Here is a 25,527-nt window from a genome sequence, read left to right as displayed (position 1 = left end):
AGGCCTCCCGCTTTCTTCTTCTTTTTCAGTAATGCTTTACTTCTACGGGGCTTCTTTCCCTTCCATATGAAGTTGGTGATTTGTTTCTCCATCACTTTAAAAAATGTCATTGGAATTTGGATCGGAAGTGCATTGTATGTATAGATGGCTTTTGGTAGAATAGACATTTTTACTATGTTAAGTCTTCCTATCCATGACCAAGGTATGTTTTTCCACTTGTGTAGGTCCTTTTTAGTTTCTTGCAGTAGTACTTTGTAGTTTTCTTTGTATAGGTTTTTACATCTTTGGTAAGGTTTATTCCTAAATATTTTATCTTCTTGGGGGCTACGGTGAATGGTATTGATTTGGTGATTTCCTCTTCGATGTTCTTTTTGTTGATGTAGAGGAATCCAAGTGATTTTTGTGTGTTTATCTTATAACCTGAGACTCTGCCAAACTCTTCTATTAGTTTCAGTAGTTTTTTGGAGGATTCCTTAGGGTTTTCTGTGTATAAGATCATGTCATCTGCGAATAGAGATAATTTTACTTCTTCCTTGCCAATCCGGATGCCCTTTATTTCTTTGTCTAGCGTAATTGCTCTGGCTGGGACCTCTAGCACAATGTTGAATAAGAGCGGTGAGATAGGGCATCCTTGTCTGGTTCCTCTTCTCAGGGGAAATGCTTTCAGGCTCTCTCCATTTAGAATGATGTTGGCTGTTGGCTTTGTATAGAAGCCCTTTATTATGTTGAGGAATTTTCCTTCAATTCCTATTTTGGTGAGAGTTTTTATCATGAATGGGTGTTGGACTTTGTCAAATGCCTTTTCTGCATCATTTGATAAGATCATGTGGTTTTTGTCTTTTTTTTTTATTTATATGGTGTATTACATTAATGGTTTTTCTAATATTAAACAACCTTGCATACATAAATCCCACTTGGTTGTGGTGGATTATTTTTTTGATATGTTGTTGAATTCTATTTAGTAGAATTTTGTTGAGGATTTTTGCATCTATGTTCATGAGGGATATAGGTCTGTAATTTTCTTTTTTGGGGTGTCTTTACCTGGTTTTGGTATCAGGGATATGGTGGCTTCATAGAATGAGGTAGGTAGTATTCCATCATTTTCTATGCTTTGAAATACCTTTAGTAGTAGTGGTGTTAACTCTTCTCTGAAAGTTTGGTAGAACTCTTCAGTGAAGCCATCCGGGCCAGGGCTTTTTTTTGTTGGGAGTTTTTTGATTACCGTTTCAATCTCTTTTTCTGTTATGGGCCTATTTAATTGTTCTGCTTGTGATTGTGTTAGTTTAGGTAGGTAGTGTTTTTCTAGGAATTCATCCATTTCTTCTAGGTTTGCAAATTTGTTAGAGTAAAATTTTTGATAATAATCTGATATGATTCTTTTAATTTCAGTTGGGTCTGTTGTGATATGGCCCATCTCGTTTCTAATTTGGGTTATTTGTTTCCTTTCCTGTATTTCTTTAGTCAGCCTTCCAATGGTTTATCAATTTTGTTAATTTTTTTTAAAGAACCAGCTTTTGGCTTTGTTAATTCTTTCAATTGTTTTTCTGTTCTCTAATTCATTTAGTTAAGCTCTAATTTTTATTATTTGTTTTCTTCTGGTGCCTGATGGATTCTTTTGTTGCTCACCTTCTTTTTGTTCAAGTTGTAGGGACAGTTCTTTGATTTTGGCTCTTTCTTCTTTATGTATGTGTGCATTTATCAATATAAATTGACCTCTGGGCACTGCTTTTGCTGTGTCCCAGAGGTTTTAAAAGGAAGTGTTTTCATTCTCGTTGCATTCTATGAATTTCTTGTTCCCCTCCTTAATGTCTTCTATAACCCAGTCTTTTTTGAGCAGGGTATTGTTCAGTTTCCAAGTATTTGATTTTTTTTCCCTGATTTTTCTCTTATTGATTTCTACTTTTATGGCCTTGTGATCTGAGAAGATGCTTTGTAATATTTCAATGTTTTGGATTCTGCAAAGGTTTGTTTTGTGACCTAATTTCTGGTCTATTCTACAGAATGTTCCATGCGCGCTAGAAAAAAAAGTAGACTTTGCAACTGTTGGATGGAGTGTTCTGTATAAGTCTATGAGGTCAAGTTGGTTGATGGTAGTATTTAGGTCTTCCGTGTCTCTATTGAGCTTCTTACTGGAAGTTCTGTCCTTCTCTGAAAGTGGTGTGTTGAAGTGTCCTATTATAATTGTAGAGGTGTCTATCTCACTTTTCAGTTCTGTTAAAGTTTGTTTTATGTATCTTGCAGCCCTGTCATTGGGTGCATAAATATTTAATATGGTTATATCTTCTTGGTGTATTGTCCCTTTAATCATTATGTACTGTCCTTCTTTATCCTTTGTGGTAGATTTAACTTTGAAGTCTATTTTGTCAGAAATTAATATTGCTACTCCTGCTCTTCTTTGCTTGATATATTTTTTTCCATCCTTTGAGTTTTAGTTTGTTCGTGTCTCTAAGTCTAAGGTGTGTCTCTTGTAGGCAGCATATAGACAGATCGTGTTTCTTTTTCCAGTCTGAGACTCTCTGTCTCTTTATTGGTGCATTTAGTCCATTTACATTCAGCGTAATTATAGATAAGTATGTGTTTTTTTTTTTTTTTATGCGTTTAGTGGTGTCATTTTGATGCCTTTTTGTGTGTGTTGTTGACAATTTCATTTTTCCACTTACTTTTTTGTGCTGAGACATTTTTCTTTGTAAATTGTGTGTTCCTCATTTTCATAGTAGTCGAATTTATGTTAGCTGAGTCATTATATTTTTCTTGGTTTTTATTTTGAGTTATGGAATTGTTAGACCTCTTTGTGGTTACCTTAATATTTACCCCTATTTTTCTAAGTAACATCCTAACTTGTATCATCCTATATTGCCTTGTTTTACTCTTCATATGGCAGTTTTATGCCTCCTGTGTTTAGTCCCTCTTTTTGATTATTGTGATCTTTAACATAATGACTTCAATGATTCCCTGTTTTGAGCATTTTTTCATTTTAAAATTAATCTTAATTTGTTTTTGTGATTTCCCTATTTGATTTGCTCTGCCACTCAGGTCGACTCTTTAGATCTGTGTTTGATGGTCAGGGTTCGTAGATTGTCATGTATGTGATCGATTCACTTGTTTTTCTGAGTCTTTGTTGCAAGAGGGATCCGAGGTAGCTTCTGCCTAGTCAGCCATCTTGGCCCCGTCTCTGCCCTTTTTTTTTTTTTTGATTGCATATCCTTGATGTTTTTCTCCTCATTTTGTTGGAAGTTCTTTTTAGATTAAGGAGGTCTGCCGCTCGTAGCTCGGATAAAGAGTTAATCTCTCTAATACATGTATGCGAGCAGAGTGTGTGCGTGTGTGTGTGTGTGAATGTATTAGTGTAATTTGCTTTCAGACGACATTGACTTGGAATTTTCTTATTTTTTTAATATTCATATTTTTAAAATATAGTAAAATTTATTTTTTAACCTAACTTCCAAATTCTATGATTTTGAGATTTGCTGTGCCAGAATGTGGCACGTATTCTACTTCTTTGAAATATTATTGTATGTTTCAATAGTGTTTTAAAATGTTCTTTATGTAGCTCTTGCACATTTTTGTTTTATTAATTTCCAGGTACTTTATCTTTTTATGATATTATATTAGAAGAGTGAGGGATGTTTTTCTCTATATTTTAAAACTTGTGTTGTTTATGCATTTGACAGCTGTTGTTTTCTGTGTATTAATCTTATATTCTTCCAAATTTCTGAATTCTTTTGTAGTTGATGATGGTCTTTCTTTTGAATTTGTTTTCTTAATATAATTATATTCTTATCAAATAATGAAGATATAATTATATAAGGTAAGATAAGTAGAGTCTAAAAATGAAGTTAAATAATAGTGATATTAGTTAAGATCCTGGTCTTATATCTCCACTGCTGTGGAATACTTTTAGCTTTACAGCAGAGGTAAATATAGATTGTTAGGCAGAAGAATTGCCATCTCTTCTTATTTTATTTTGTGTTTTATTTTTAAAAGCTCATTGCAAATTTTTTCCATTAGCTTTTCTACATCTGTGGATAAAATCACATGGTTTCTTATATATGCTGTGGAGTTGGATTTTGCTCTGTGAGTCAGTCTAAAATATTTTCTGTTAATTGGGTAAATAAGAGATTTTTATTTCTGTTTCAGTTATGTCATTTAAAGAAAGCTTTTTAACATATATTTACTTTTCTTCTGTGTGAATATGTGTGTGAGAGAGAAAGAGGGAGAGAGAGCTTTCTATGATACTTCAAAGGGTTTGCATTTTTGTTCTAGTGATTTTTTTTATATTCATGTTTGCCTTAGGTTGAGTTTTCTGGAAAAGCAAAACCAGTAAAGTGCATAAGTATATACATACACACACACACACACACACATATATAAAACTTTGCTGTAGAGTTGATTCTGACTCATAACAACCCTATAGGACAGAATAGAACTGCCCCATAGAGTTTACAAGGAGCACCTGGTGGATTTGAACTGCAATTTTGGTTAGCAGCTATAGCACTGAATCACTGCACCACCAGGGTTTTCAAGTATATATATATATAGAGAGAGAGATTTATATCAACAATATGACTCATGAGGTTGTAGAGGCTGGAAAGTCTTAAGTGTGTGAGTCAGGATAGAAGCTTCTGCCGATTCATGTAGCTGCAGGGGCCGGTGAACCCAAGATCAGCAGGTCAAAAGCAGGGCTCTTGCTCACAGGCTGTGAAGATCGGCAGACAAGACCACAGGTAAGCTGCTAGCTCAAGTCCCAAGAACCAGAAGTTGGATGAACAGGAGACTGAGCAAAAGCTCATGAGCCTTGGCAGAATGTCCAATTATACTCTACACAGGCCAAATGCTCAAGGAAACTCCCTTTAAACTGATTGGCTACTTACAGCAGATCTCATCATTGAAGTGATCACATTATATCAAATCTCATCTTGGTAGTGATCACAACATCATACAGCTGCTAAACCGCTGAGAATTATGGCTGAGACAAGTTGGCACACAACCTTACCCATCACAATGTTTATGCTAGTATCTTTAACAAAAGCCTAACTTGTTGCAGTCAAGTTGATTTTGAGTTGTAGCAAAGCCATGTGTTACAGAGTAGAACTACTCTATAGGATTTTCTTGGGTGTAATCTTTATAGAAGCAGATCACCAGGCCATTCTTCCCTGGTGCCACTGGGTGGATTTGAACTCCCAACCTTTAGGTCTGTAGTTGAGTGCAAAACCACTTGTACCACCTATGAACCTTACTAATACCTTTACTTCTGTTGTTGTTGTTAGGTGCTGTTGAGTTGGTTCTGACTCACAGTAACCCTATATACAACAGAACAAAACACTGCCCAGTCCTGAGCCATTCTCACAATTTTTCTATGTTTGAGCCCATTGTTGCAGCCACTGTGTCAGTCCATCTCCTTGAGGGTCTTTATCTCTTTTGCTGGCCCTCTATTTTACCAAGCATGATGTCCTTCTCTAGGGCCTAGTCCTTCCTGATAACATGTCCAAAGCACATGGTATGAAGCCTCACCATCCTCACTTCTAAGGAGCATCCTGACTGTTTTTCTTTCAAGACAGATTTATTTGTTCTTCTGGCAGTCCATGGTATATTAAATATTGTTCACCAACACCATAATTTAAAGGTATCAATTCTTCCTCAGTATTCATTATTTATTGTCCAGCTTTCTCACGCATAAGAGGAGATTGGAAATACCATGGCTTGGGTCAGACACACCTTAGTTCTCATAGTGACATCTTTGCTTTTTAACACTTTAAAGAGGTCTTTCGTAGTAGATTTGCCCAATTCAATATGTTGTTTGATTTTTTGACAGCTGCTTCCTTTGGTGTCTAATGTGAATCCAAGTAAAACGAAATCTTTGACAATATCAACATTTTCTGTCTTTATCATAATGTTGCTTATCGATCCAATTGTGAGGATTTTTGTATTCTTTATGTTGAGGTGTAACCTGTTTTGAAGGCTGTAGTCTTTGATCTTCATTAGTGAGTGCTAATACCTTTAGTCCTCTATTAATTTAAACAATATTAATTATATTATTATTGTTAAGAATATTAACATTGCATTATTAATATTGTATTATTAAAACGATGTTACTTATTGAGTAAAAAATAGAAACTTCTTGTGGAAAAATATCTTGCAGAACTAGTGTTCTTACAAATATATGTTGGACTATGAAGTATAATGAAGCTGGAAGAAAACTTTAAGTTCAACTCTTTTATTGTACAGATGACACACCTGATGTCTAGAGAAGTTAAGTGACTCGTCCAAACCCACAGAGCAAGAAGGTAACAGGACCAACACTAGTTAGAGACTTCCTGACTCTTAGTCTAGTTAAATTTATTTTTTGGTGCTGCATTATTTAAAAAACAAATAAACAAACTTTCTGCCATTTTTATTTCTATTTTTTGCTTTTCATTTTATGTATAACTCTCTTCTATTTTGTGAATTGAATGGAAGTGGATGAGGTCTACAGTCATAATACCAAAAAAAATCACAAAAAGGACAGTAGATACACTATCACAATTTCCATTACATGGAAGAAACTCCTTTTACATGCACATTCAGAAGAAAGAGAAACAGTCTTTGTGGAACTAAATGAAACATATTTTTCTCTCTTTGAGGCTTACCATTCTATCCTACCCATTGCTTTTGCCTCTTACAAAGGGTAGAAAATCAACTCTTTTTTTTTTTTTACTTTCATCGTGATGGATGAATCTTTTCAGTGAAAACTTTCAGGAGGCATTCCAAATCAAAATCAGAAAACAAACTTGAAACAGATCCTTACATAGCACAAGAGATATATTGTAGCATATTATGGAACTCAAGGTAGAAGCATTTCCCTAATTTTTAGGTAAATATTAAGTTTCCTAAAGCCAAGTTTCTTTTATCTCTTGAAATGATATTGAGCGTGTTAAAATCTCTTCTTGGCCTCAGTAATGAGCAAAGATTTTTAGACGATTGTGCCAACCATTGCCTCCATTTGGCTGTGATAACCAGTTCTGAGTTCTGGAAACCAACGTAGACATGTTTTCATCAATCTTAGAAGATTTCTGTGAAGTTTATTTTGGGTAGGATCAAATGTGCTGCCTATATTTTCCAAAGATACATGATACTCAGGCTACATCCCTTTTCATAACCTTATTTTTTTGAGTTGAGAGGAAGGAGAATCACTAAGTAAAATAAATACTGTTGTTGCTGTTGTGTTCTGTCAGGTCATTTCCCACTCATAGATACCCTGCAGGACAGAGTAGAACTGCCCCATCTTTAATTAGATAGATAGATAGATATTATGTGATAACCCCTCACCTTTTTCTGAATTTTAACTAATGGTATTTCAGTTTTTAGGTGAGTATGGAAATTGCCTTAAGTTCATGTTTTGATTAGGATGTCTGCAGGTAAAGACCTACTTTACTAAAGAGGCTGCAGACAGGTAGAGGATATGTGGTTCATGATGACTGAGAATTTTTAGATTATGATGGTTACCTAAGAGCTAGTCCTTGAAAGTGTGTGTTATACAACAAAACGAAACAAACAAACCAAAAACTCAACAGATATCGTGGGCTACAAGAAATGGAGAAATATTTATTGCAATTATGGGGGGTTGATGATAGGAAGAGTAAAATGAGCTGACTAATCTAATTTTTATTTCTAAGGCTATGCTGCATAGCTAAAAACCCCCTTCATGTGGATGCCATGATTGCCTGAAGGGAGGTGATAGCTCTGTGTTTCCTGCTTTCTGGGATCAAGGTAATTTCCCTCCAAAAAAAGGTACTATTTTTTCTTTATGTATGTACCTGCATTAAATTAGATGCCAAAGTATACCTCTGTTAGCAATTGTGGGTTCTCTTCATCTTCAGTTATAAAAAAAATAACTTTTTTTTTGTGTGCCTTGGTTGAGTAAATTTATATTGAATTTACTGAATCATGTGATATTTAAAGTAGACTACTTACACATGAATTACAATAGGATTCTTCTCAGTGACAAAAATGAGTTGTTCGGAAAGGGAATAAAAAGTGCATTTCTGTTTGATTGTTTTTCATTGTTTTTGCTCAACTGAAATGACACATACTCTGAAACATGGAAAATTACATCTTCTGTTATAGGTTTGTTCAGAAAATTGTACTTTTGGTACTTTGGCAAATATTTTTTTAATGTTTCTGTGCATGTGACTCAGAGTTCTTCCTCTATTGATTCATAGCCATCTACTTTATTTTGCTAGTATTCATCTCAGACCCATAATTTATCCAGTATGCCTCAGCTACAAACGTATTTTTAAGGAACATGGAATTAACCAGAATCATGAGATTGATAGCTGTGTAAATGTTGGGAATATGGCTATCCTTTTAAGTTCTTTGTCTAAATTTTATTAAATTGATTACAATGTCCAAAAACTTTGAAGTACGTAAATCTTCTCTCATGATTGCTGTTCAGTTTCTGTAACTTTTCTTTCTGTTTCCAAAAATGTCAGTAGAATAAATTACCTGCATGTGTCTATGAAAACATTCAAAACGACTGACTCCCTTCTTGAATGGATTTTAACAGACCTTTACTTTTTGAATAGAATGTCAATGCTTTTAGAGTTTATGGCCTCCACCTTAGACATCTGCACAGATGAATGTCTCTAAAATATTCTTTTTATAGAATTGGGAATTACCAAGCAGGGCCTATCGGCAAGGACATCTTTTTCATTTCAAATTTTGCATAATTGTCATTTACATGCAGCAGCTGAGACCGCAAAACAAAAATGAGTCAGTCAGATGTTCATTTCATGGAACACATCACAGAAAGTGCACCTGTCTTACCATAGGCACAACTTTTTTGGGAAAACTAACATTTTTGCACAACTAATGTAAAGGATGCATACCACTCTTAGTCATGGTGTAGTAGACAGTGGTGACTCTAGTACTTAGAAGATCTTGAGATTAGTTATGGCTTTGTTAGTTTCCATCAAGTTGGCTCCAACTCATGACCACCTTATGAATAACAGAATGAAAGATTGCCTGGTCCTGCACCAGCTTCATGATCATTGGTATGTTTGAGCACATTGTTCTGGCTATTGTGTCAGTCAATCTCATAGAGGGTTTCCCTCACCTTCACTGATCCTCCGCTTTCCCAACTATGATGTCCTTTTTTAATAATTGGTCTTTCCTGATGATGTTCTAAAGTAAGTGAACCAAAGTTTCCCTATTCTCACTTCTGATTGTATTTATTCTAAGAATGATTTGTTTATTCTTTTGGCAGTCCACAGTATGGTCAATGTTCTTCATCAACACCACAATTTGAATGTATTGATTATTCTTTTATCTTTCGTTTTCATTGTCCAGCTTTTGCATGCATATGAGGCATTTGAAAGGATCATGGCTTGGATGAGATGTACCTTAGTCATCAAAGTGACACCTTTGCTTTTTAAAACTTTAAAGCAGTCTCTTGCAGCATATTTGTCCAATGCAATATGCTGTTTGATTTTTAGACAGCTGCTTCCATGGACATGGATTGTTGACCCAATTAGAATGAAATTGTCAACAACTTCAGTATTTTCTCCATTTATCATAATGTTGTTTATCAGTCCATTCATGGTTCTACCATGTGTTAATTACCTTTTGCACATTCTTTCATTTCCATGAATGTCATCTTCCTCATATTTAAAATAGAGATAATTTCACCTGGATTGTCTGCCTTTTAGGCTATTCAGAAGCTCAAAATCACTTCTGATAGTGTTACAAGGAAATAAAGTCAAGATAAGCCACACTGCTTATTGGCCATCTGAGGTAGAATATCCAACCTATAAATGGTTAATGGTTTAATTTCTATTATGTCTACTTCATAGAGGGTAAATCATATGAAGAAATATATATGTATGTGTATGTATATATATACATATATATGTATATATATATATTTAAGTGTTAAAAAGCAAAGAAGTCGCATTGAAATGGCTTGACACAGTGACTGAAACAATGGGCTCCAACATAGCAATGATTGTGAGGATGGCACAGGACAGGGCAGTGTTTTGTTCTATTGTACATAGGGTTGCTATGAATCAGAACTGATTTGGTGTCACCTAACTAGTGGCACAGTGGTTAAGAGCTATGGTGAGCTGCAGCTGCTAACCAAAATGTTGGTAGTTTGAATCTATCAGCCTCTCCTTGGAAACCCTATGGGGCAATTCTACTCTGTCCTATAGGGTTGCTTTGAGTTGGACTCAAAGGCAATAGATTTTTTTGTTTGTTTAATAACAAAATATATGTAAATATATATGTATATATATACATATATGTATGTATGTATATAGGTACACATACATATACCAGAAACACACCTCATAGAGAGACAGCAGACTGTGGATTTTATAATGTGGATTCTGTAGCCAAACTGCCCAAACTGGAATTAGCTCTGTGACCTTGGAAAGATACTTAACTACTTTGTGCAGCAGCTTCCTCACCTATAAAACAACAACAGTATCATCTATCTTATCAGGTTATTAAAGATAATAAAATGAGTATTAAAGGGACTGGAATATGATAATATCTTTATTATTTACTACTACTACTACTACAAGGAGCCCTGGTGGTGCAATAGTTAAGCACTGAGCTGCTAATCGAAAGGTTGATGATTCAGACCCACCCAGTGGTTCCGTGGGAGAAAGACCTGGCGACCTGTTCCCTTAAAGATTACAGCCTAGAAAATCCCATGGGGCAGTTCTACTCTATCACATGGAGTCGTTAAAAGCCCAAATTAACAACTACTATTACTATTGCTATTACTGTTACTACTACAACTACTCAGCTGTCCATTTTGGCGCAGTGATTAAGAGCTTCGCTGCTAACTAATGGGTTGGCAGTTCAAATCCACCAGGCACTCCTTGGAAACTCCATGGAACAGTTCTACTCTGTCCTATAGGGTTGCTATGAGTTGGAATCGACTACTACAATACAATGGGTCTTAAGGCACATTACACAGCAGTTAGATGTGGTATGGCTCTTTTTTGAGATTTGGCTGGTTTGTTTAGAAATAGAGTAAAAGTTTAAAAATTGGGGCAAAGAAAGAAAATTCTAAAATACTATGTATAAGAAAATGCTACTTGATTTTATCCAATTATTTAATATGTCAATTATGTACTTTGACTCAGACTTACAAAGTAATAATAATTCCCTTTTATAGTCCTTCAAATCTTTTTGCAATGGAGGCAATGCAGCTTACTACAGTTAGAGAAACCAGGATTATTATTCAAACTCTATTGAGTATAATATCTTAGTCAAGTTTCTGAACCTTTTTGAGTCTCAATTTTACATGTCTAAACTGGGACAAATAATGATTAAGTTATTATGGGGAATGAAATGACAGAGGTGCTTTCTCTGGAAAATGTTCTCAGCAGGTAACATTTAGTGCTCAGTGTTTTTTTTAAAAAAGAAACAACTAGAAGGAAGAAGGGGGAGGAAGAAGAGGAGGAGGGGGAGGAAGAAGAGGAGGAGAGGGAGGAGAAAAAAGGAGGAAGAAGAGGTAGAAGAAAAGAAAGGAAAGGAGAAGAATTTCATTAACATGAAAATTGTTTGGGGTTCAGAAGTTGTTTTTTTTTAAGATGTTAATCATTGAATCAAAAGTGTCTCTGGCACATTGTGGGTATTCTGTACTGGCTAATTGAAGAATTGAACCAATGGGAGAGATCCCTGTGATTTAGCAGAGTAAATGAACACTGTGATGTATCTCTGCGTGGATTAGGCCTCTCCCAATCTGCCCCTGATCCATCAGTCTGATGGCATTTTCCACCAATGCTTCCCCCACACTCAGCTCACCACATTTTGGTGGCTGCGTACTTTAAACTTGTTGCGCCTTTTCTTTTTCTCATTTCTTTTCAGGCAACATCATAATTACTCTTCAAAATCCAGTTGAAATTTACTTGATCTGTGAACTCCTTCCAGCTTTTCCCAAGGTCTTCATCAATGGTTTCGCCCTTGTTCTTCCCTGGCATCCTGGTAGTACAGCAGGAAATCACGTAAGCGGAATACTGTAAGCTGACCTATTCCTAATTCGTAATTTTTTGCCACTTTAAATGTTTTGACTCAGCAGATGAAATATTCTGACTAACTGAAAAGTACTGCTTTGCTTCCTGTTTAGATGTGTGAATTTCTGAGAATTGCCACAACTCACATGTGGGTGTTCACAGATGGCGCTACAGTGTACTCTCTAGTTAACCATTCTTCAGTTATCATAATGTTATTGTTTTGAAAGTAGATGGCCATTGTTTATTGATATTTTCCTTATTTAGTTATTCAGCTAAATAATCTTCTACTCTACTTATAACTCATTTGATTGTGTTGTAATCATTTTATAATAGGTTTTTATATCTTATCAAGTCGTCTTTTTTTTTTTTTTTCGTCCTGCAGAAGAATTTTGCAGTGTGTTGGTACAAGGATGGAGCCCTGGTGGCTCAGTGATTAAGAGATCAGCTGCTAACTAAAAGGTCAGCAGTTCGAATCCACCAGTCACTCTTTGGAAACCATACGGGACAGTTCTACTCTGTGGTGTAGGGTCTCTATGAGTCAGAATCAACTTGATGCCAATGGGTTTGGTTTTTGGTACAAGGATAGATAAAGAGACTAAGACACAGAACAAAAACCAAATCAGTTTCATGCATACAAAAGCATCAAGGCAATCTAGTATGGAAAGGGTGGACTTTATAAGAAATGCTCTGGGTAAACTTAACAGCCATACAGATAACAATGACAGCAAACAAAAAGCAAAAGAGAACCTTAAACTCTACCTCACACCAAACACAAAAAGAATTTACCTAAGTGTGAACGGTAAGACAAAAAAGGGTCTAGATAAAAACATAAGAGAATTGCTTCCTCATTTAGGATATGAAAAGATCCCTTATAAAAAAATATGAAAAGTGTTAACCATAACAAGAATGTCTGTTGGGACTTCATTGAAATTAAGAATCTCTGGTCATAAAAAAAAAAAAAAAAAAGCACTATTCAGAGAGAAAAGGCAAACAATAGTAAAGAAGATATTTGCTATATGTGTATCTAACAAAACACTTAAATTCTGCATACATAAGAAAGTTCAAATTAATTATAAAATGAGAGCCCAATTGAAAAACTGAGTGAAATAATCTGATTACCTGAAAATTCTCAAGTTTTTTAAATAAGGTAATAAGATTGTCTTCTGTTAAATGTAGTTCACAGAAGAAGAAAAGGATTCTTTCCACAGCAGGAGAAGAATCGTCAGATGCATTATCTGGAGACCGTCAGCTGCCCAGCTGGCTTTTACTGTACGTAAGAGTGTGCAATCAAAGTGAAGTTCGTGATTCCGCACAGCGAGGACCAGGGAGTTGCTTAGATAAGACTGCGTCCTTGTGTGGGAAGTGGTGTCGATTGCTTCTGTTTGGAATGAAAGATTTTACAGTAATAAAACAAATTCAATAGACTAGTTCGCTCTTTTCAATCATGCTGTTAAAATTTACTATTGAAATACTTGCCCTCTCAGGAGTTACCACTCCTTCAGTTTATTTGGAGCTTCTGTCCTGTATAACAGCATGACTATTTTTTCCTCAGAAAAATGAAATTGCAACAGCACAGTGAATCACAAATAACAAAACCTATTGTACTTAAAAAAAAGTGTCTTTGAAATTTTGCACCACAAATGACACATGTAAATCAGATTTAAAACTGTGAATAATTTTATTTGTTTAGTCTTCCCTAAGGGATTCTGCACATGAAGAGTGAGGCTGTCTAAGGAACAAACTGCCTAGAAATGTCTGGCATCATTTCACAGAAATATCCCCTACTGGCCCCCTTTCATGACTCTCATCTTTTCATTGACAACCCCCCTCCCCCCAAAAATTATTTGTCTGGAAAAATCAATGGTTTTTTATAACTAACGGAACTTTCAAATAAGAGTTTTAAACTTTAAATCCATTATTCTTCCCCCAAACATTCAAACCAGAGTCACTGGCTTATTGACACATCCTTTTAATAAACCTAAACATTTTTTGGAATTGCCTCACTTGGCAATGTTTTCCCTTGATTTTTCACCTCTATTGTTTTCATCTTTCTCTCTTTTATCTCCTTTTCTAAGGATTCCTCTTCTGTTATTAAAGGGCTACTCCTATGATGAACTCCTATATTTGAATTTGACATGAACCCAATAGAAACCTGGATCTCTGACTTGCTTGTCTCTGACCTCTCCAATGAGATTTAAAGATCTCATGTGCTTAGGCCAGGCCCACCAGATAATCTCCCTATTGTAAGGTGAACTGATTTATTACCTTAGTTACATCTGTAAAATACTTTCACAGAAAAACCTAAATTAATGTTTGATTCAATAACTCAGATATGGTGTATCTCCTGGACCAGAATCTTGGTGTGGGCAGATCCGTCTTTTGGCATTTGAAAGGGAATTCTGGACCTCCTAGTTCAGTTGCTTCAGCACCCTTCTAACACTAAAGAAAATATTTTTCTTGTATTTTATGCAGCTTCATAGTTTTATCTGCAGAAACATTGGTTCTGACACTATTTACATACTGCCTGAAAATACTCTATAATATTCATGAGCAAAAGTAACACCAAGATGTTTGTAATTGTTTCTTTTTTCAGAACGGAGGAAATGATACTTCTCGTTATATTCAAAAAAAAGTTCTATAATTACCATTTGATTTTATATATAAAAATAAATTACACATGGTTGTGCGAGGGGGCAAATTATGTGAAGTTTGCTTGTTCTTGATTTTCTTCTACACTCTGAATGTGGGGAATTGCATGAGAGTTAAGACTCCTGAGCCAATATTCACTCATTCAATAAATACTAACTGAACACTCCCATAGACCAGAGAGATTATCATGGATCCCGGAACTTAAGGAGTTCATTTATCTAGTGCAAGATGGCATTATATTATAATTATATCCTGTAACATTTATTAATTATATCACATTATACAAATGTATGATATAGTTAGAAATCTAGAGAAACATCAACTGTGATATCTAGAGCTGGTGATTTAATGTAGCTGTATATGGATAGGACACCCTGGTGGCGTAGTGGTTAAGTGCTACGGCTGCTAACCAAGAAGTCAGCAGTTCGAATCCGCCAGATGCTCCTTGGAAACTCTACGGGGCAGTTCTACTCTGTTCTATAGGTTCTCTATGAGTTAGATTCGACTCGACGGCAGTGGGTTTGGATTTTTTGGTTTGTATAATCGACGGCAGTGGTTGGTGGATATATGGATATGTATCTTATATGTATTATAGTTATGGGTTTGTCCTTCATACTAGTGATTCTGGTTGCAACTGCTATGCCCCATATACACAGCTGTGATTAAAATGCATAGTAACCAAATGCCCCTTTTGTTCTTACACTCTTGTGAGCAATCTACAAGTTATTATTTTGGTCTTTGTCGGTGGAGCCTTTCTCTGTCTCCAGAAATGCTGCTTTGTACCCTCGCAGGCACGCCATGTTTTCCTTCCAACAGAGACATGCTGCTGCCGATTGCTTCGTTCCAAGCCATGGTGCTGCTGCTTCTCCCTGCTTTTGACACCGATGTCACATTGCTTCATATTATGCTTCTGAGCATCCTTGAAAAATAATTTTGCCTGCCTTTCATACAATTCTCCCTTTTTGGGTCATTCTACTGTCTCAGATTTAACATTCAGGTAAAATTCTTCAAGAGTGAAAAGCCCATTCTGGGTGAGTTATGATGAGCGCCGTTTCTAGCCCACAGTGATTTATGGAGACTTTGTTCTTCTGCCTTTCAATGGAGCGTGTGTGAGTGGAAAATGAAACTCTTCCTCAGAATATGTGAAGAGGAGTGCTGAGTCACAAACTCTGACAGCAGATAAAATGATTACAAATAAAGAATTATATGTTGTTTACTTAATATAGGTGTAATATTAGCGACACCAACCACCTCAATTTTCCCAAGAAAAATGTTATAATAACTATATCTTAGATTCATGTGCTCAATGAACATTTGCAAAATATTTTCTCATCCAAAAGTCATTGAGATCACCCATGTAATTGATCCAATTCTCATTTTAATAGGAAATGTTATAGTACACAAAAGCAGAAATAAAATTCATAGACATAGCATTCTGCAAAGGTGATGCTTGTCTGAATTAGCCGAAATAGGTCAGGTTTACCCAGGGTTTTTGTTCATTTGTTTCCCTAGTTGCCTAGGACTTGATTCTGACTCATGGCTACCGCAAGCGTGTTGGGGAAGAATTGTGCTCCATAGGGTTTTCCATGGCTGATTTTTCAGAAGTACATTGCTAGACCTTTCTTCTGAGGTGCCTCTGGGTAGACTTAAAGCCCTAATCTTTTGGTTAGCAGCCAAGCACATTAACTCTTTGCTCCACCCTGGGACTCCTTATATAGTTTAGGGGTCTGTATGTAGTGATACAGAAAGAGAAGACTACAGCATATTTGGAGCATTGAAAGAAGGACAAGAAAAATATTCTTTCAGTACATGGTGTTTATCAGTAAACTTCTATGGATGGTGTTTGAACTCCACAATTCTTTCCTCTACCATCTTGTTCCACAAATGCTGCTGGTCTCCTTCTTTGAGTGTAGACCCTAGAAATGATTTAATTACCTCACTTTTCTTCCTTACCTCAATTTCCTCTACATATCAGTATTTGTTTGCTTTTGTTTTTGTTTATTTCTCCTGTGTTCTCTTTGGCATGTTCATTGTTCTTCAATAAGTAAGGTGTGCTTTAAACCATCTTTGGGTGGGAATATTCTTTTAAATGTATACTCTGTTCTGCCACACTTGACATATTTCTGCACCATCAAAAATCTCTAGGCAATAGTAGCTCTTAGATTTTGCAGATTAATTGCTACGTGCCCAACAGACCAAAAAGGAGGTCTTGTGAGTTAAAGTACATGGGCTGCAAAAGCTTCTGAAAATATTAGGAATGAAGGTATCCATTTGTGACATCACTAAAGAAGGGTGAAATTTAGGACAGAGGCACCACATGGCACTCTGTTTTCATCTCACCCCTTTTCTTTAATTAGGTTTATCTCTTCTGTCTGAAGCGTTTATGGGAAGTTTTTAGGTAGTATAAATTAGTAATTTAAATGAAGTGTTTCCAAAATGCATTCCTTGAAACATTATTCCCTTCACATGCTCCTTTAAAAAAAGTGTTCTGTAACCTAAAAATTTTAGAGTTTCTTCATGAAAGTCTCCTTTTCAAAAGAAAAAAGGAAAAACCTGCTTTGATTTATTATCTTGATATGTTCTCTAGTGAAGAATTTTGCTTAACTTCCTGTAACTCAGTATTTCCCAAACTTATCTGACCACAAAAAGATTTGATTTTGTTGTGTTACACTTCTTAACATCCTCTTATTTAATCCCTGATTTTGTTTTCTTCACAGATATCAACTCCTAATATCTCAAGGAACTAGGGTTCCCTGGGACACTTTGGGAGAAGCTATTGTATGATAAATAATAGATACATGAATACAAGATTAAATTAGTGCCCAGTGACTCTTGTTTCTCCAGTTTATCCTTCATACTGCTTTTAAAGTTGGTTTTCTAAAACATATTTTAATCTTCTGGGGAAAAAAATCAAAATGGCACTCCTCTGCTTATAAAGTTTAAAGTATATTTAATTTTAATAAATATTCATGTATACCATGATAATGAGTGTCATAGTCTACACTGAATATACCTGATCATATTTTGCATGCTTTCAATCCCCCTAAATTTCTATCATGCTGAACCTTTGCTCCAAAGTAGTTCCCTCAATTACATCTTTATTCCAAGTGCCATGTTATCTGAATCCCTTTGTACTTCACTTCAGATCTACCAGCTGCTCCTTGGAAACCCTATGGGGCAACTCTACTGTATGAGTCAGAATTGACTGGATGGCAATGGGTTTGGTTTTTGTGTGTGCATGTATTTCACTTCATTTTGTTCTACGTTAGTCAAAAATATACACTTTTTTATATTAACATAATATTAAAGTTGCATTTATACTTAAATGTAACCTCCCCTACAAGCTTTGTGGAAGCCTGGATTTGATAATGATCTTCCTTCCTTGTTCCCAGAACTCATAAATTATATCCCAATTATAGAATGTATTTAAATACAAGTTGTACTACAGTTTGTTTATTACATTTATATTTCCCTTTAGTTTCAGTGCGTTGTTTTGACCATAGGATACGTGCAGTGAATGTTTGTCAAATAGTTGGAAGTCCATGCTCTCATTGAAGCCATCCAATTATTTCCTCATGTGATGTTTTTAGTGGTTGTTATGTGAAGCATATTTTTAAGCACTGCTTATCATGTACAAGTATATAAAGGCAAAATTGGAATCAGAAATAGTCTTCTATATCAGATAGTCCCTATAACAGGGCTAGCCAAATAATAGGCTTAATATATATTTCTACATGTGAAGGATTCAAGGAGCTATTTTTTCAAGTTGTTGATAATTTGTTCCACTTAATAACCTTTCCTTTTTAGCTTTTTTTTTTATGTCAGTACATTTGTGTAAACATTTCAAATGAATCTTTAGAGCATTTTTAGAGAAGCAATAGTAATGAACAGGACAACGTGAGGAGTCTAAGAGTCTAGTTTCCTTCAGCAGTATTTGCATAACGAAGCTTGACAGAGCAGCAAGGGAGAAAAATATATTTTACTTGAAGGGAAGCCTTGTGCTTTTGTAAAATTCTGATATATAAGGCTCCTGCTTGTTGGCCCATAAGGAAATAGAAAATCATGCTCTATGAATGTTCAACCGATCTACGTATGTATAGAAATAAAGCATTAAAAAAAAAAAAAAAAGTTTTTTTTTTTTATCACCTCATCACCTCTGATTATATGAGTGAACAGTCAAACAGATAAGAAGATAATAAAATACTAAACTAACATATTTTGGAATTTTATACTCAAAGTCTCTTCCCTCAAACACATACAAGATGAAAATCTAAGATAAATAATTTAAAAAATTTCATGAACTTTTGAGGCACATTTTTCATTTCTATATTTATTTCTTACATTTTCTCAGATTTTTATTATTTCCTCAGTTCCTTCAATGAAGTAGCATTGTTGCAATTTATATCATCGGAGCTCTTACACTTAGATTTGTTTATTCTCTAGTATAAGCATATTCATGATCTATTTTGCATATGGGGTCTATTATTTAGAGGGCAAGAGCAGCTCTCATTTTTCTTTGAACTTAGGAAGTCATATTCTACCCTGTTAAGGAGAGAAAAAACATATCGATAAAATATTGGCTAATCTTTCTGTGTATCCAAAGCACACAATTTTCCAAGGAAAGAAAGGACAGCATTTTAAATATGTAAGAAAAACCAAACCAAACCCATTGCTGTTGAGTCAATTCCGTCTCATAATGACCCTATACGACAGGTCAGAACTGCCTCTGCCTCACAGGGTTTACAAGGAACATCTCATGGATTCGAACTGCTGAACTTTTGGTTAACAGCCATAGCTCTTAACCACTAAGCCACCAGGTTTTCCAAATATGTAAGAGTCAGAATGAAATGCCTATTCATTTCCCCTAAGTCTTGAGTTTTTATGTTCATGTTATGGTAGGAATGGGTTGTAAGGAGGTAGAGAGGAACTTGAGTTGACTCTTAGATACCAGGTACGGAACTCTTCTGTGCACAGTACAGCCACCATATGATGGGAATTTTCCTCCATTTTTCATGTATCCCAGCAATCTGCAACCATCCTGAAAAGTGGTATTCATTGGCATTCATGGTTTGGGTGACAAATGAGTTAACTGATTTCTAGTCTTTCTGTATTACATGACTGAGAGCTCTAGAAAAATACTGCTTAAATGGGCAAACACATATGGCTGTGTAGAAAGACAATTCATAAAGAATATTTGAGCATTTCATAGTTATGACTCAGGAATGTGGAATGTAGAGAAAGATTCCTGTTTCGTTATTTGGACTTAGCCCCTTAGCTTTGTTCCTTTATCTTCTCCTTCCTTTTTTTATGGCTTGTTCTTTCCCTTGATGATCTAGCTCCTATGTTTTCTCCAGTCCTAGTTTGCAGAAGCATTTGCCTTTTGTGTGTCTGTGTGTTAATAGAGAATATGACTTCCCCTATTTCCTTTTTCCTGTAACTTGTTCTGTCCTTGCATTATACTGTATCAGGAGGTTACAGATCTCCACCATCTGGAACATTACTGGTAACTACTTTTTTTTTTTTTTTTTTTTTTACAGCAATGGAAGGAGAAGAGGGAAAAGTGTACATTGGCTCTTAAAGGCTTTACCCCAGAGGTTTTACAAGTAATTTCTGCTTGCATTCTAATAGATATTTATAGGGAAATGCAATTCTACCTGGTGCCTTCTAGACAAAAGAGACATAGAAATGCCGAAGATAAGTATCAAAGACTACTACAAGATGTTATCCTAACCCAGAACCATTCTACAATTTATCTTTAACTTTTAATGAGGGAGAACTAAGTGAAGTTTTTAAGTTCTAAGAGAAGCCTTGGCCTACAAAAGAAACGCAGTGTAAAACACAGAGCCATGATAAGCTTACTACCAAAATTAACTCCCATTATGTTCTTTTTGGTATGTAAATAATTGTCAAAATACCGTGGATATAAAAAACACACCGATGTAGGTAGCGGGAAAAACTGTACATAAACCACATTATCCAAAAGTTAGGGAGGCAATCAGGATTTATAGCAAAATTTATAGAGAGAAGACACAAATTACCAACATCAGGAATGAAACAGGAGTTATCACTACTGATGACATATACGTTACAAGTAAATAACCTCCCTGCCAAACAAAAATTGCCACCAAGTCAATTGCAACTCATAGCGACCCAGTAGGACAGGGTCGAACTGCCCCATAAAGTTTCCACAGAGCACCTGGTGGATCCGAATGCCGACCTTTTGGTGAGCAGCCGTAGTGCTTAACCACTATGCCACTAGGATTTCCTATAAGTAAATAAGGAAACACTATTTGTCCACATATTTGGTAACTTAGATGAAATGAACTAATTCCTTGAAAAAGCAAACTACGAAAGCTCACACAAGGAGAAATAGGTAATATGAATAGATCTATACCGATTTTGGAGCCCTGGTGGTACAGTTGTTAAGAGTTATGTCTGCTAACCAGAAGGTCAGCAGTTCAAATCCACTAGCTGCCCCCTGGAAACCCTTTGGGGGCAGTTCTGCTCTTTCCTATAGAGTTGCTATGAGTCAGAATTGACTTGAAGGCAACTGGCTGGTTTTGGGTTTTATACCTATTTTTAAAAATTGAATCAATAATTTTTAAAAGACAGTTTCACTGGTGAATCTTACCAGACATTTAAGGATGAAATGTCTCTAATAGTCTATAATCTGTTCTAGAAAATAAAAGCAGAGTTAACATTTTCTAGCTCATTGAACAAGGCCGGTATTGCCCTAAACCCCAAACCAGATAAATACAAGAAAAAAAAAAACTATAGATCAATATCTGACATGAACATAAATGCAAAAAATCCTTAAAAAAATTGGTAAATCAAATCCAACAATGTATAAGTAAACTTCAAAACATGATATCATGGAATTTATTATGTGATTTGCTTGTTTCTTACATACTTCCTTGTTCTGTCAGTTGAGAGAGGTCCAAAGAAGTGACAGTTCAGTAGCCAGGAGCACATCTAGCACCCAGATCTTGGCTTCTAATACCAGTTTACAGTAAAGGGAATCAAAGCACCTTGAGTAAAAGGATGAGTACAGAATATGTAAGTCTAGAGTACCTTGTCATGCCAGAAAATAAGGAAGTATTAAAAAAAAATCACCATGATGAAAGTTTGTCAAAGGGGCATAGAAGCCAACTGAAAGAGCTCCGTATGGCCAAGGCTGGAATAATTTGAGCAACAAAATAAAGAAGTAACAGATTATAACCCCCCAATGTGTAAAACAAGTACCTATTTGTCCATATTCATACAAATAACTTATTGAATAAATTAATAAATGAGGGAGAAGAGGCAAATCTTCCATAAAAAATAATATTTATATAATTTATATAGATATCATCTCTTAAGGAGTTAGAGCATAACTCTCCACTCCTTAAGTGGTGGTTACATCTACTGACTTCCTTACAAAGAGTACAGTATGAAAAAGGGGGAAGGGGCAATAACTCTATCTAACAAACACTACCTGAGCCAGGTGATCAAGGTCAACATTATTGTTGTTGTTTTTAGCCACCATCAAGTTGACCCCCAAGTCATGATGACTTCATGTACGATAGAAAGAATTGCTGCCTGATCCTGCACCATTCCCATGATCAGTTGCATATTGGACCATTGTGATCCATAAGGTTTTCACTGGCTCGTTTTCATAAGTAGATCACCAGGCCTTTCTTCCTGGTCTGTCTTAGTCTGGAAGCTCTGCTGAAACCTGTTCAGCATCATAGCAACACACAAACTTCCACGAACATTCTGGTGATGGCTGTACATGAGGTGCATTGGCCAAGAATCAAACTCGATAGCCTGCATGGAAGGAGAGAAGTGTACCACTGAACCACTAATACCCCCATAGGTCAACTGTAACAGTGGTAAATCGTGTTGGTAGTAAACCCCTCGATATAATGTGATGAAAATGACACTTGACCTCTGTGATCTTCCTCCCCAAACTCTTAACTCCAATCTAATCATACAAATTCCCATGGTCAGGCATTCTACAAAGCGCTTTAGCAGTACTCCTCAAAATTGTCAAGATCGTTAAAAATACAGTCTGAGAATCTTAGGCTCCAAGAGTATTCTAAAAAGAAATTACTACTAAATGTAATGTGATATTCTAAATGGCATGCTAGAACAGAAAAAAAATGACTTTAGGTAAAAACCAAGGAAATCTGAATGCAGTATGGACTTCAGTTAATAATAATATATCAATACTGGTTCACAGAGCAGAAATGAGTATAGGGGAAACTGTGTTCCCAGTATATGAGAATTCCTACTCTCTTCACAATCTTTCTGTTAATTTAATTTTGTTCTACAACAAATTTTGATTAAAAAATCTGTTGTTGAAATTCTTTTTTTCTATGAAAATAACTTATTTCTTAAAAAAATAAATCATTTCATTCAGAATTTAAAAACTCTATTAAACAAGTCTTTGGTCAAACTCCAAAAAAAAAAATTGACAAATTTTTTAAAGAAGAATAATAATGAATATGCTGAATATTTAATATGTGCCATTTTCAATTAAAGCTATGATCATAGAAACAGGCACATCTTGAAATATTTACATTCATAAAAATAAAAGACTAAAGATGATTAAATTAAATTTCTAATGTGAAGACTTATAAAATATACAACAAAATGAACTAAAAGAAAGCAAAGGAAGAAAATAGCAAAGATAAAAGCTGAACTTAATAGAGAACAGTGGCATTAATTAGTTTCAAATTATTTTCCCTGATAATATATTCATAAACATAAAAAGAATTGCAAACCTAATTAACAAGAAAAGGAAAAAGCATAAAAATATTAAATTAGACTTGACAAGGAGTAATAAGTAGTGAGAAATAAGACAATTAAAAATTTCATAAACAAATTTGCACAACTCTATACAAATGCATTTTTAAAATAAGCTAAATTAATTAAATAATTTTTTAAAAGAAGAATATAATTTGCCAAAATTAACCTCAGTACAGGGAGAAACCTTATTAAATTAAATGTTCAAGCATAGTCTTTTTAATAATAGGTGAACCTGACATTGTATGCCCTCTGAAATGATGCACTATAAAGCTGAAAATATTACCTATGAAGTATTTTTACAATAAATGAAACAAATTTACCAAGCTTCTAAACTTAAATTCCAGTTTACAGAGAATACAGATTATAGGACAACCTAAAGGACAATATGACAAAATCCAGAATGTGTGTCATTTTACAATAATATTGGCTTAGCCTTTTCAAAAGAAGAAAATATTATGAAGAAAAACAACAAGTCAAAAAAAAGAAAAAGAGGCAAGGTGATTGTTCTGGATTAAAAGACAGTAAAGCATAATATATGAAGAAGAATGAGGCAGCAGGATTGGAGGAACACTTATTAACAACCAGTGATATGCAGATGAGAGAACGTCCTTTGCTGAAAGTGAAGAGGACTTGAAGCACTTACTGATGAAGATCAAAGAATATATAGCCTTCAGTATAGATTATACCTCAACATAAAGAAAACACAAATTCTCAGAAGTGGACCAAATAAGCAACATCATGATAAATGGAGAAAATATTGAAGCTGTCAAGGATTTCATTTTACTTGGATCCACAATCAAAGCCCATGGAAGCAGCAGTCAAGAAATCAAAGGACATATAGTATTGGGCAAATCTGCTCCAAAAATCCTCTTTCAAATGTTAAAACGCAAAGATGTCACTTTGAGGACCAAGGTTTACCTGATCCAAGCCATGCTATTTTCAATCCCTTCATATGCTTGTGAAAGCTGGGCAATGAATAAGGAAGACCAAAGAAGAATTGATGCCTTTAAATCATGGTGTTGTTGAAGAATATTGACTATACCATGGACTGCCAAAGAACAAACAAATCTGTCTTAGAAGTACAGCCAAAATGCTCCTTAGAAGTGAAGATGGCGAGACTTTGTCTCATGCACTTTGAACATATTATCAGGAAGGACCAGGCCCTAAAGAAGGACATTATACTTGGTAAAGTAGAAGGTTAGCAAAAAAGAGGAAGACCCTCAATGAGATGGATTGACACAGTGGCTGCAATGATGGGCTCAAACAGCAAAATTTGTGAGGGTATCTCAGGACTGGGCAGTGTTTTGTTCTGTTGTATATAGGGTCACTGTGGGGCAGAACAGACTCGATGGCACTTACAATGACAACAACAAAGTAATATAACAACTAAATGAATTACGGTATATGAGCATTGATTGGTTTCTGAGGAATTATATTTTATTAATATTGTATGCACGGATATTTGTGTGTGTTTGTGTATGTGAGTATGTGTGTAAAACAGGTAATTGATACTTGCTTATTTGTTCATTTTTATTTCCTCCAGCAATATCTGCATATAGCAAGATTCACTAAATATATGTTGAAACAATTTGACTGTAAATAAGGTGAGGTTATACCAAAACCTGTTGATGATGAGTTTATTCCAACTTATAATGACTCTGTAGGACAGAGTAGAACTGTCCCATATGTTTTCCAAGGCTGTAAATCTTTACAGAATCAGACTGCCACATCTTTCTTCCATGAAGCAGCCAGTGGGTTCGAACCACTAAGCTTTCCTTTAGCAGCCAAGCACTTACACCACTTTGCCACGAGGGCTCCTTAGGTGAGGTTATACTTCGTAATTATTCAAGAGAAATATTAGGGTGATGATTGATATTTTTACATTGTTTGTTGTTGTTAGGTGCCATTTGTGCTACCAACTATGGCCCATGGGCCAAATCTAGCCAACGGCATGTATGGCTCCTGACTTAAGGGTAGTTTGTACATTTTCTAAGTGATTTTTCAAAAATAAAAGTACAATAATATTTTGTGATATATGAAAATTTTATGAAATTCAAATTTTATTTTCTATAAAATAAGGTTGAGT

Source organism: Elephas maximus, chromosome 8 (genome assembly GCF_024166365.1).
Source record: "Elephas maximus indicus isolate mEleMax1 chromosome 8, mEleMax1 primary haplotype, whole genome shotgun sequence".
Classification (NCBI taxonomy): domain Eukaryota; kingdom Metazoa; phylum Chordata; class Mammalia; order Proboscidea; family Elephantidae; genus Elephas; species Elephas maximus.
Note: the sequence above shows the minus strand (reverse complement) of the source record.